The sequence below is a fragment of the Tupaia chinensis genome, unplaced genomic scaffold, assembly GCF_000334495.1.
Source record: "Tupaia chinensis unplaced genomic scaffold, TupChi_1.0 Scaffold000173_1, whole genome shotgun sequence".
In the NCBI taxonomy this organism is placed as follows: Eukaryota; Metazoa; Chordata; class Mammalia; order Scandentia; family Tupaiidae; genus Tupaia; species Tupaia belangeri.
In genome coordinates this window covers 414,299-426,416 of record NW_006159648.1, presented here as the reverse complement: position 1 = coordinate 426,416, position 12,118 = coordinate 414,299, and positions in this window count along the sequence as shown.

The following is a 12,118-nucleotide window of genomic DNA, read 5'->3' as shown; positions in this document are numbered from 1 at the left end:
CCCAGCAGGCTAACAGCAGGCCTCTCCCCAGAAACAATGTGAGCGAGGAAAGAATGGGAAAATAAATTCAAAGTGTTGAGTGAGAAACAATTTCAACCAAGAATACTCTATCTGGCAAGATTATCCTTCATATGGGAAGAGAAGACAAGAACATTCTCAGATAAACAAACATGAAAATTTACCAACACCAGACCAATTCTCCAAGAAGTTCTGAACAGAGTGCTATCCCAGGAAAACTGAAATAATAACTGACACACAGAAATAAGAGCTCTAAAACAACTAAAAAAATGGCAAGCCTAATGGTAGGGACAAGTCCAGAGTTGAATGTTGTCTTCCAGAATTTAAACGGAAAGATCAGACCACAATAGAAGATAAAGGACATGAGTTTGAAGTGGTGAAATAGAATTTTATAATTTTGACTAAAACATTATTGATCTATGCTTTGTTTTCCAGTGTTAAGGAGTTTCATCTTCTCTTGAGTTTTGGACAGGTCCATTTACCTACTATTCGAACAGAATCCCAACTTATTTTTTGGCTTTAAGTATGAAGCAAAGTCCTCTTAACATTTTTTTTATTTGGATTTATTAAAGCTATAACTACCTTTCTTGAAATTAAAAAGTATTTAAAATGACCTATTTAGTGACCACAGTAAGCTATATAGCCTCAGCTATGTGCTATTTTATAGTATAGTCATTCTACCCACAGAGTTTTATGCCTAAAGTCAACTTTTGTACTTTTGTTCACAGATATGTATATATCAGGTGAACTTACTCTAGAAAGTATTTAGATTAGATATTTTGTGAATCAATACAATGTTAGAAAGAATAAAGGAATGGAAAGCAACTGCAGATACCAGAGACAGGGTGAGAGGAGGATGGCAAATGGCAGAGGGTGAGAAATGGGGATGGATATATATATATATATATATATATATATATATATATATATATATACACACACACACACACACACACACACACAAAACTAACAATACACAACTCCAATACAGAAAATTATTTGTTGATGATAACATGTATGATTAAGCCACTTTACAGTTTATTCTTGCAAGAAAATTGCATTTTGTATGCTGTGGTGATGTTCAGTGAAAGTATGTAAAATAAATAAATTAATACAAAGAAAGAAAGAAAAAGAAAATCATGCTGGGCACATGTGCATTTGTGCCCAGAATCCCAGGAGGAGAAGGGATTGGGGTGTGGCAATCTTCCCCCCACCCCCTGGAGAGGTGATTTCTCACTTCCCTTCTCACTGATTCTCTATGTCTCTCTCCAGCAAGCACATGTGACCTATGATCTATGTCTCTGTCCAGCAAGCACATGTGATCTATGGGGGTGGGTGGAATATCAAAATTATTTTCTGTATTAAATTGAACAGAAAGATAATAAATAACAAAAACCAAATTACTCTAAGACATCCCAATGAGTTGTCATATTGTTTTCTCCCTTCATTTCTATGGTCTGCTCCCTATATAATCTATATTTTGGACATCTATTTTCAAGAATGACTTAGAATTGGAGCAAACAATTTTTATTGATATTTTGCCCACAAAGAACTTTACTGCTTAATGCTGATTTTAGAAAAAGCAATGGTGGTACCTTAGTTCAAATGCAAAAGTTGATAAAAAAGAAGAGTGATATTTAATTTTAAAAATACATGCAATTTCAAAAGGCCTCGACAGGTTGAATGCTTTACTCTAAATTACTGCACCATTATTTTCCAGACAGCCTAGCCTAGAAGTAATTAGTTTTGCTTCTCTTTGTGAAATCCATTGAGAACAGGTCAGTGGATAATGAATGTGAATCCAAAAATCTTCAGCAAATTCATTTTAAACAATCCTCCACAATTGCTAGTTGTTTTTGGCGTGGTCCCCCATGGACAAGAGCTGCCCAGAGACCCACGATGCCTGACACGAGTTCCCCCATGCTGGATGATGTGAATCAGGTTTCCACATATTTAAAAATATTTCGGCTTTCATTCTAGTTAGGCACATATGGACATTTTCTCTTTATTAATTTAACTTAAATCTTGTGAAAGCAGACTAGATTCTAATAAAATAAGTTAAGATGTTTTCTGGGAACCATAACTCCTTGCAACTACTTTGGGACCAGGAGACTTGAACGGTATATCTCTGAACAGTATAAAAAATGGCTTAAAGGATGAATGAGAGGATGAAATGGCCTGAGGGGCACAATTGTACTTTAAAGTAATAATAATTTTATTTTATGGGCTCCTGGGAGAGTAAAGAGTGGTCAATTTTTTTTTCTTTAATTTTCCAGAGGGCACATACACTTGCTGGATAGACACACACACACACACACGCACACACACACACACAGACACAGACACACACACAGACACAGACACACACACAGACACACACAGGGAGAAAGAGAGAAAGCACCCCCTCCATGGGGCAAGGTCATGCTGCAATCCCTCCTCATGCATTTCTTCCTTCTTTTGGGATTTTTGGCAGGGCAGATGCACACATATCCCTGGCAAGTTACTCACGTGGCTTGGTCTGAATCTCTAGCCATTTGGTAGGCCACGTGGGACCCAGTTCTCTTAACCCCCTGGCCATGGGCTGACCCATAATTTAAAGACTCGGTGGTGCCCAGCCCTTCTTAGGTCTGTGCTGAGAGGCTGTTCTCTGTAGCCTGGTACCACAGGGCAGGCTCAGGTTTGATTCCCAGTCCAACCTAAAGGCCAGTGGCTACTTTGGCGTGCAACTGTAGTACCGGCAACCTGGGAAGACCGAAAGGATGGGCAAGGTCAAGGCTGACCTGGATAACATAGCAAAACCATGACTGAAAAAGAGTTAGACATGAAGGTGTGCACCTGTGCTCCTAGCCGGGAGTCTGAGGCAGGAGGATCAGCCCTGAGATCCTGTCTAAAAAGGAAAAAAAAAGAGAGAGAGACTTAATAATGATTTGGTTCTTTTCTCAAAATAAGTCTTAGAATTTCTTAAGAATGACTCATGAAAAACTAATGTGACTAATTTTATTTTGCAGATGCCAATGAGTTAATTCGGCAATTTTAATAGAAGTGACCAGTCAGTACAGTTAAGAAACTGGTAAGTAACACTGATATTTTATGGTTATTCAATGTGAAACATTTATTTAGAGTATTATATGTTAAATACATGAATACATTTGTTTTTTTGAAGAGGATTTTTTTTTTTTTTTGCTATAGGGTGTGTGCACTCGCAAGACAGAGACAGAGAGACAGAAAGCGAGAAATTACCCACCAGGGGCGATGGCCACGCTGCAACCCCTTCTCCTCCATTCTCTTCTCGGGATCCTGGGCACGCACTCACACACGCTCAGCATGAGTTTAAGCCACTGGGTCCAGGACTCAAACCGCGTCGGCTACATGGGAGTTCAGAGACATAACCATTACGTTAACTGCTGGTCCCAATAAATATTTTATAAATATAAACAAACAATATAAATAATAAAATAAAGTTTTTATTCTAGAAAGTCATAAGAAACATACTTAAAACTCCCATTTTTTAACAGCTCTGTGCTTATATTGTAGAATTGTATAAGGGCAAGGCAATTTTTTTTCTTTATTTAAAAATAATGACTAGAGGGAACCAGCAGTTAGCGTAATGGCTATGTCGCTGGACTCCCACGTAGTCGACCGCGGTTCGTGTCCCGGACCCGGTGGCTTAAAACTCACGCTGGGCGCGTGTGCGTGCGTGCCCAAGATCCTGAGAGGAGAATGGAGGAGAAGGGATTGCGGCATGACCATCCCCCCTGGGGGGGGGATTTCTCGCTTTCTGTCTCTATGTCTCTCTCTGTCTGGCGAGCGCACACGCCCTACAGTGAAAATCTCTCAAAAAAAAAAAATGACTAGAGGGTGCATATGCTCACTGGAAACTGACAGATACAGAAAGAAAAAGAGAGGGAAAACTGTTGTTCAATGGAACTTGGCTATGCCACAATCCCTTCTCCATTTCTCCACCCTGTTGGGACTTTGGGCACACAGGCACACATGTGCTGTGATTTCCAAGTCACCGAAGCTGGGACTTGAGTCATGATGAGCCATGTGGGATCCAGCCCCATTAACCACTAGGCCACGGAGCTGGCTCTACAGTTATTTCTTTAAACAGTGTTCATCATCCTCTTTCTTGACTGTATCCTAACTCAGGAGGGTGGCAGTGGGATGCATCTTATGATCTAGGTGAATAAGGTTAACAAGGGGAGAGTATTAATCCAGGACTTAAAACCTATAAAGGAACCTTGTATATTTGTGCTAATTGCTATTTCCTGGAGGTTGGTTGGAAGGTTGACATGCCTACAATGGCTTCCATGGGAAGAAGCAGTTTCTATACCAAGGAAGCTATAACCCTTAACAGATGCACCTAAGAATGTGAGTTGTAGACTATGAGGCATAGTGGCACCTTGGGTTCCAGATTCTTATTGGGGATGAGTTATTTGGCCCAGTGGGCAGCACAGAGAGGATGAAGGACTCATACCAGTTCCAGGCTGTGAACAATCTAGTCCAGAGCATCAGCTGGGCTATTTGTTACAAGAAACTTCCTTCCCCTGGTGCTGCCCTAAGAACTTCCGATTTAGTAGATATATTTTGGACTTTAGGAAGCTGCAATTTTTAAAAAATAAACTTTTAATTTTAGAATAGTTTGAGATTTATGAAAAATTGTGAAGATAGTACAGAGATTTCTCAAAACTTCATACCTAAGGAGCTGTAATTTCACCAGGTAGATGTGTTTCTGATGCACTTATTTTGAAACTCTTACACTGAGAAGTATTAGTATGTGGTTATTGAAGAAGCAGAGTTGGGTATGTTTGGATTTCAGGCACAGTTTTCTTTTTTCTAAGTAAACTATAACCTAATCTTTCAGGACAAAAAATATAGGGAGTAGTGAGCTGCAGCAGTTGGAATGATAAAGAAGTTGGTGGTTATTGCCAATGAAGCTACAACTGGTGATGTGACTAAATTCTGCAAGATGGGGAAACTAAGGCCGTTGAACTAATTATTTCTTCATTCTGAAAAAGTCCCAGCCTGAACCTATAAGTGGGATCGTTGTGTGGGTACACATAAAATTAACTAAGAGCAGGTGTTAGTTGGAATTATAAAGAAGTTGGTGGTTATTGCCAATGAAATGCCACAACTGGTGATGTGACTAAATTCTGCAAGATTGGGAAACTAAGGCTGTTGAACTAATTATTTCTTCATTCCAAAAAGTCCCAGCCTGAACAGTGGGATCTTTCTGTGGGTACACGTAAAATTAACTAAGAGCAGGTGTTATACTGGTTAAGGCTCTGGACTACTATGTGGTCAACCATGGTTCAAATCCTGGGTCCGGCGGCTTGAAACTCATGCTGGGTGCATATGCTGGCATGCCCAAAATCCTGAGAGGAGAACGGAAGAGAAGGGATTGTAGCATGCCCACCCCCCTTGGGGGTTGATATTTCACTTTTCTGTGTCTCTCTGTCTCTGGTAAGAGCACAAGCCCTATACCCAAAATCTCTCTGTCTCTCTCTCTCTCTCTTTTTCAATAAATAAATAAAGTAAGTAACTAAGCAAGTTACTGGAAGAGACCTAGGGATTTTCCTGTACTAGTTACTAGATAAATTTTATAAGTATTCTCATCTATAGAATATTCTGATAAAATGATATGACTTGCTTATAAAGTTCTATAGTTAGTCAAGAAGTTTCTAGTATTGCAAAGTGGTATAAAATTTTCAAAATGTATATTTTATTCCAATTTTATTGCTTTTTTTAAATGTATATTTTATTCCAATTTTATTGCTTTCCAAGTATTATTTGTGGATCGTTCTGTATACTTTATTTGGACTATGGATAAAATAGTCTTTTAAAAAGTAGGAGTTAGAGATTCACTGTAACTCAAAAGGCAGCACAAACTGTAACCAACTGTGGTGTGTGTACGACAGTTTTCTCTAAAAGAATACAGAGGTGGAGAAAATAAGTTTGCAGTTTAATTTATGGACTAGTCTAATGTTTTATGGAGGTCACATAGAAATTAGTGTAAATTAATCATAATGAAGGAATTGATAGGTTTCTGACAATGCCATGACAGCTGAATTAATGTGTGTGAAGTGTCAGTATTAGTGATAAACATTAGTAAATGCTGCATATAATCGAATTAACAGTGATGTAAAACAGTCTTCTCTCTGATGCGAAACCCATTTAATCAGGCAGAGATACTATTTTCTTGTGCCTAGAATAAACACTTAATTTCAAAGTAGAGCACCTAATATGGGACTCTTAAAGAGATTCCATTTGTATTATCTAAGCTTTCTTTCCTAAGAGCTAGTTTTCCTTTGTGTGACTTTAAAAAGCACAGCTCTGCTACTTAAAGTTCATCTTTAGAAGTTGTTACTTTTTAAAATTAATTGAGGCCCATAAAGTCCAAAAATACCTAGCTATTTATAATACTTACTGGTCTTTGCCTTTTTGGGAAGCAGGACACTAATACTTGTGCAATACCAGCAAGGTCTCTTGCCAGGGCCTACACTGTGTATTAGTTGTTCTGTTGTTTCAAAGCAAAAGTACTTTGGATGTTCCTTTATTACATTATTTCTTGTAACAAATATAAGAAGGATGATGTAAAAAATAGGATATTCTGGGACTAGCAGATTGTGTAATGGTTATGTTGCTGGATTCTCACATAGTCAACTGTGGTTCAAGTCCTGGAACTGGTTGTGTGAAACTCATGCCAGACACATGTTTGTGTGAGCCCAAAATCCTGAGAGGAGAATGGAGGACCAGGGATTGTGGTGTGGCCATCGTCCTTGGGTGGTAATTTCTTGCTTTCTGTCTCTCTGTCTCTCTTTGTCTCTCCAGCGAACTCAAGTGCCCTATAGCAAAAATCTTTCTAAAAGAAAAAGATAGGGTATTCCTGCCATGTTTTTCCTTTTGCTGTAGATTGCGTGCACCCATTGGAGAGACGGAAATAGACAAAGATAGAGAGAGAGAAAAAAATCAGCCCCCAGGGGTAATGGCCATGCACACACTCTCCTCTTAGGATTTTGGGCTTCCATGCACATGCGTCTGGTATGTTTCAAGCGCCCCCCAGTCCAGAACTCCAACCACGGAGCTGACCATGTGACATGCAGCCACCTTAATGACCATGCCACCTAGATGGCCTCCTACGATTCTTTTTAATCCTTTAGTGAATGATATAGCATTGAAGAAGATTGTATGGCTGAAACATTATTTGTTTCAGAAATGACTGAATCTTGCCTATGTATGGAAGGAGAGTAAACCTGATATATTTTGAAAATGAGAATCACATGTTATCAGTTTCCCTCATTTTTTAACATAGATGTGTCCAAAACGACCAAATTATAACTTAAAGTCGACATTGTGAGCCCTTTGATCACTCTTCTTTGTAGATTCTGCTGCAATTTGGCTTCTAGCCTCTACTGAAATATGCATTCCCTTGCAGTGACTCGGGCCTTTGCTTTTGGCTCAGGGATGAGTGTATCTGGGGTTATTGTTTGTTCCCAGCATTCCACAGCTTCTCTGCTTCATGGCTTCAAGTAACGATTATAAAAAATGCTTGGGAAAATTATGCACAAGGGGTCTTTAAAAAGTTCATGGAAAATACATGTAATGAAAAATCTATGCATGGACTTTTAAAACAAGTTCACGCTGAAATAAACTCATATTTTAATTTCATTTTTCCATGAACTTTCTGAAGCCTTTTACTGTTACGTGCAGTGGAAGATCATTTTATGCATGTATTTATTTGCACACAGTTTAGTTTCATTCAAAATCTGTTAAAAAATGAATTCTGAGTTAAGATTTTTGCTTGTATGAGAACCTAAATTTTTCCTAGATCCAAAGTGACTTTGTCATTTATTTTAGCATTTTAATTCTCAATATAAGTTTTTAAAAAGAGACGTTTTTGTGTGATTTTCAAAATTTTAAACAATACATATCCTAAGTGAGAAAGAATAGAATAATGAATAGACCCGACTGAGGATGCATTCATGACAGAGTATAGTGAGAGATGATCATTTAGTTCCAAGCTGAACAAATACACACCAAATTCCTGATGTATGGTCTTTTTTTCCGAGAAGTTTTTATATAACCTTTTGCATTTATCTTCTCTAAAACCGAAAGTAGTATTGATACCCTCTGTTTCTAGTGGAGGGAATAAAATGAAGTAAAGCGAAGTGAGCCCCTCCTCACTGTGTGAATCTTGCAGAGTCATTAAGAATCAGGACCAGGGACCAGCAGTTACCATAATGGCTATGTCGCTGGACTCCCATATAGTTGACCGCGGTTCGAGTCCTGGACCCGGTGGCTTAAACTCACGCCGGGCATGTGTGCATGTGTGCCCAAGATCCCAAGAGGAGAATGGAGAACAAGGGATTGTGGCATGGCCATCCCCCCGGGGTGTGATTTCTTGCTTTCTATCTCTGTCTCTCTCTGTCTTTCTGCATGTTCCCTATAGCAAAAACCTCCCCCGCCCAGAAAATAGGACCTGACCCCAGGCCCTTGGATTTCAGGTCTAATTCTCTTTCTGCAGTACTAGAAGACTCAGATGATCATGTGGGAGCAAGGGGTAGAACTGAGGAGTGAGGACTGGGATTAATGGGAATGCTAGGGGATCAAGAAAGAGGAAATACGACTAACCATTCTAGGTCTCCTTTCTCTGGAAGGGAAGAGTAAACAGGCAAGGGATTATGTTCTTCTGATCCAGGGTCCCAGGCCTCTCCTCTGACAGTGGCTCAGGGAGGATAGTGCCTGGAGTGGTTCATTGTTCTGTGACACATTATTACATAGCTAATTGGGAAAAGAGGACAAGTGATATTCTCAGACATAAACATGTCTCAAACATGTTCAAACCCTGTATTATGTGACATATTACTAAGATGTCTACTTTTTCCTAACAATAGGAAGTATCAGTAAGATTTTTTTTGGAAGAGATTTTTGTTATAGGGCATGTGTTCTCACCAGAAAGAGAGAAACAGAGACAGAAAGTGAGATATCATCCCCCAGAGGGTTGACCATGTTGCAATTCCTTCTCCTCCATTCTCCTCTCAGTATCTTGGGCACACACACACACAAGCCACTGGGTCTGGGACTCAAACCGCAGTCGACTACATGGGAGTCCAGCAACATAGCGATTATGCCATTTGCTGGTCCCAGTATCAATAAGATTTTATTGATTTAATGAGTGGAGGCTTATTACTTAATTTTTAATGGGAGAAATGACTTTCTATTAAGTGGAAGATTCCACATGACATAGTAATAGTCTTCAGTAGGCTAGGAAGCCAGTGAACTGTGGAAACATTCTTTTCATGCTCTGACCATTCATTGGAGCCAATGTTTTTTCCAAAAGGTTAAAAGCTAGAACACTTGAGTTTTTTGGATGTTTCTCTTGTCTTCTAATTTTAGCAACATTTCAATTTTATTGAGTTGCAAAACTCTCAAACAGTGAATCTTCGTGAAATTAAAGAAGTTTATATATGCTGTGTATATATATTTTCACATGTCTTTTCATCACTTTAGATATGATGAATTCTTAGGATTCTATTTTGGGACATTACCTTCAGAGCCTTCTCTTTTGTGACAATCTCTGACCGGTTTTCATTAAGCCAACTGAACATCTCCAATAATGAGGAATTTGCCTCATTTACAAGTTAGTGTAGACTTCCAGGTAGGAGCAAAGACTCTGAAATCAAATGTTTTGCTTTTTGAATTCCAGTTTTGCCCCTTACTTTGTCTCATTAAATTATTGCAATGATTTTATGAGTAATGCATCAAAAGTATTCAGGCCAGGGTGGCATATGTATATGCTCTGTAAGGATTACTTCTGTAACTTAAGTATTTTATTCATTTTATTTCTAAACTGATATACTTTTAAATACATACATGTTTTTAAAAAATTGCTATTGGCCTATGTGAGACAGAAGAAAGAGAGGGAGGAAAAGTGAGAAAGCACATCTCCGGGGGGATAGCCATGCTTCAATCCTTTTTCCTCTTGGGATTTTGGGCACACATGTACATGGACCCGGCATGATTTTCAATATGCCAGGTCCAGGACTCAAATGGCACAGTCAGCCATATGGGATCTGGCCATCTTAACCACTACACCACCGGCTGGCTTACAATATACCTTTTGTTTAGAATGTGACTTGGCAAACTCTTCTTGTGAAAGCCCAGGTAGTAAATATTTTCAGCTTTGCAAGTCATAGGTTTATTGTTACAACTCTTTGACACTGCCATAGAATGACCAAAGCAGTCATTGACAATATGTAAAGGGGTGTGGCCATGTTCCAATAAATAATTCTTCAGAAAAACAAGTGATTTAGCCACTAGGCCATAGTTTAAAGACCTCCTCTCATGTAGGGGGTTATTTTACTTCTTTTGCAAAGGTATCATTCAGACTCTGAGTACACTTTAAACCCAAGCTGAAGCAAATATTCCTTATAGAAAATTATCATGAACTCCACACTTTTTTGACAATTGATCTGTTTGGACCACCACCTGGAGATGAGTACCAGCACAGTGGCAGAACGATGGCATTACCAAGGTTGTTATTTATCAGAATAAAAACTTTAAAAGGAATGTCAAATTTGTGACTGAAAAATTACACTCTATTCGAAGAATATATTGAAAGTAATTCAGATAGCTTTTTTTTTTTTTTTAAGGTTTTGCCATACGATGCATGCACTTTCCTGAAAGTGAAAGAGAGAGAGAGAGTGAAAAGAAAGTGAGAAATCACTCCTTCAGGGGGAATGGTCACGCAACAATCCCTTCTCTATTCTTATATTGGGATTTTTGACCACGTATACTCATATGCCCAGTGTGATTTTGAAACTGCCAAGTCTGGGATTCGAATGCAGTCAGCCATATGAGAGTCCAGTGCCTTAACCACCATGTGCCCTGTTGGCCCCTTAGATAGCTTTTAAATGAAGATATTACACCTGCTGTATTTTATTGTCATTTTGAGTAATAAAACACATGCATGTTGATATGATCTGTGAAGACCATGTCTACCAGTATATTAGACAAATCCACTAGTTTAGATTCATTGCAATTTAATTAAGATAATAATATTTTGTATAAACAGAGGCTTAAAACAGGGCATATAATATTTAGAATTTAAATTTAAAATATTTAGACAACACAAATTAAATGTTCTATTTTAACATTATACATAAAGAATCAGGAAAGAACAAAATAGTTAAGAATTTTAAATAGGGGGAAACCAGCAGTTAGCGTAATGGCTATGTCGCTGGACTCCCACATAGTCGACTGTGGTTCACGTCCTGGACCTGGTAGCTTAAAACTCATGCCGGGCGCGTGTGCGTGTGTGCCCAAGATCCCGAGAGGAGAATGGAGGAGAAGGGATTTCGGCGTGACCATCCCCTCTGGGGGGTGATTTCTCGCTTTCTGTCTCTATGTCTCTCTCTCTGTCTGTCTGGCGAGCGCACGTGCCCTATAGTGGAAACCTTTCAAAAAACAAACAAACAAAAAATAAAAAAAACAAAGAATTTTAAATGGGGGACCAGCAGTTGGTGTAATGGCTTCAAAAAACAAACAAACAAAAAATAAAAAAAACAAAGAATTTTAAATGGGGGACCAGCAGTTGGTGTAATGGCTATGTCACTGAACACCCATGTAGCCAACCGCAGTTCGAGTCCTGGACCTGGTAGCTTAAACTCACGCCAGGTGCTTGTGCGTGCATGTGTGCCCAAGATCCCGAGAGGAAAATGGAGGAGGAGGGATTGTGGCGTGGCCATTCCCCCTGGGGTGGTGATTTCTCGCTTTCTGTCTCTCTGTCTTTCTGGTGAGCGCACACACCCTATAGCAAAAAACCTCTCCAAAAAAAAAGGAATTTTAAATGATATTTTATTAAAATAAATAGTCAAATGAATATTAAGGTGAAAATTAGAAATGGCACAAGCTATTAAAATCTGAAAGCAAGTGAATCTCTATACATAAGAGCAGTATCACTATTGAGCATCTTCTAGTTTTGAAAAATACAAATTGAAAGTGTGTTTTTTACCCCATATAGTTATAACTTTAAGATGTTGTGATCTACACAATGATTAATACCATTTTTTTCAAAGTTTATTTCCTGCATAAGGGAAAG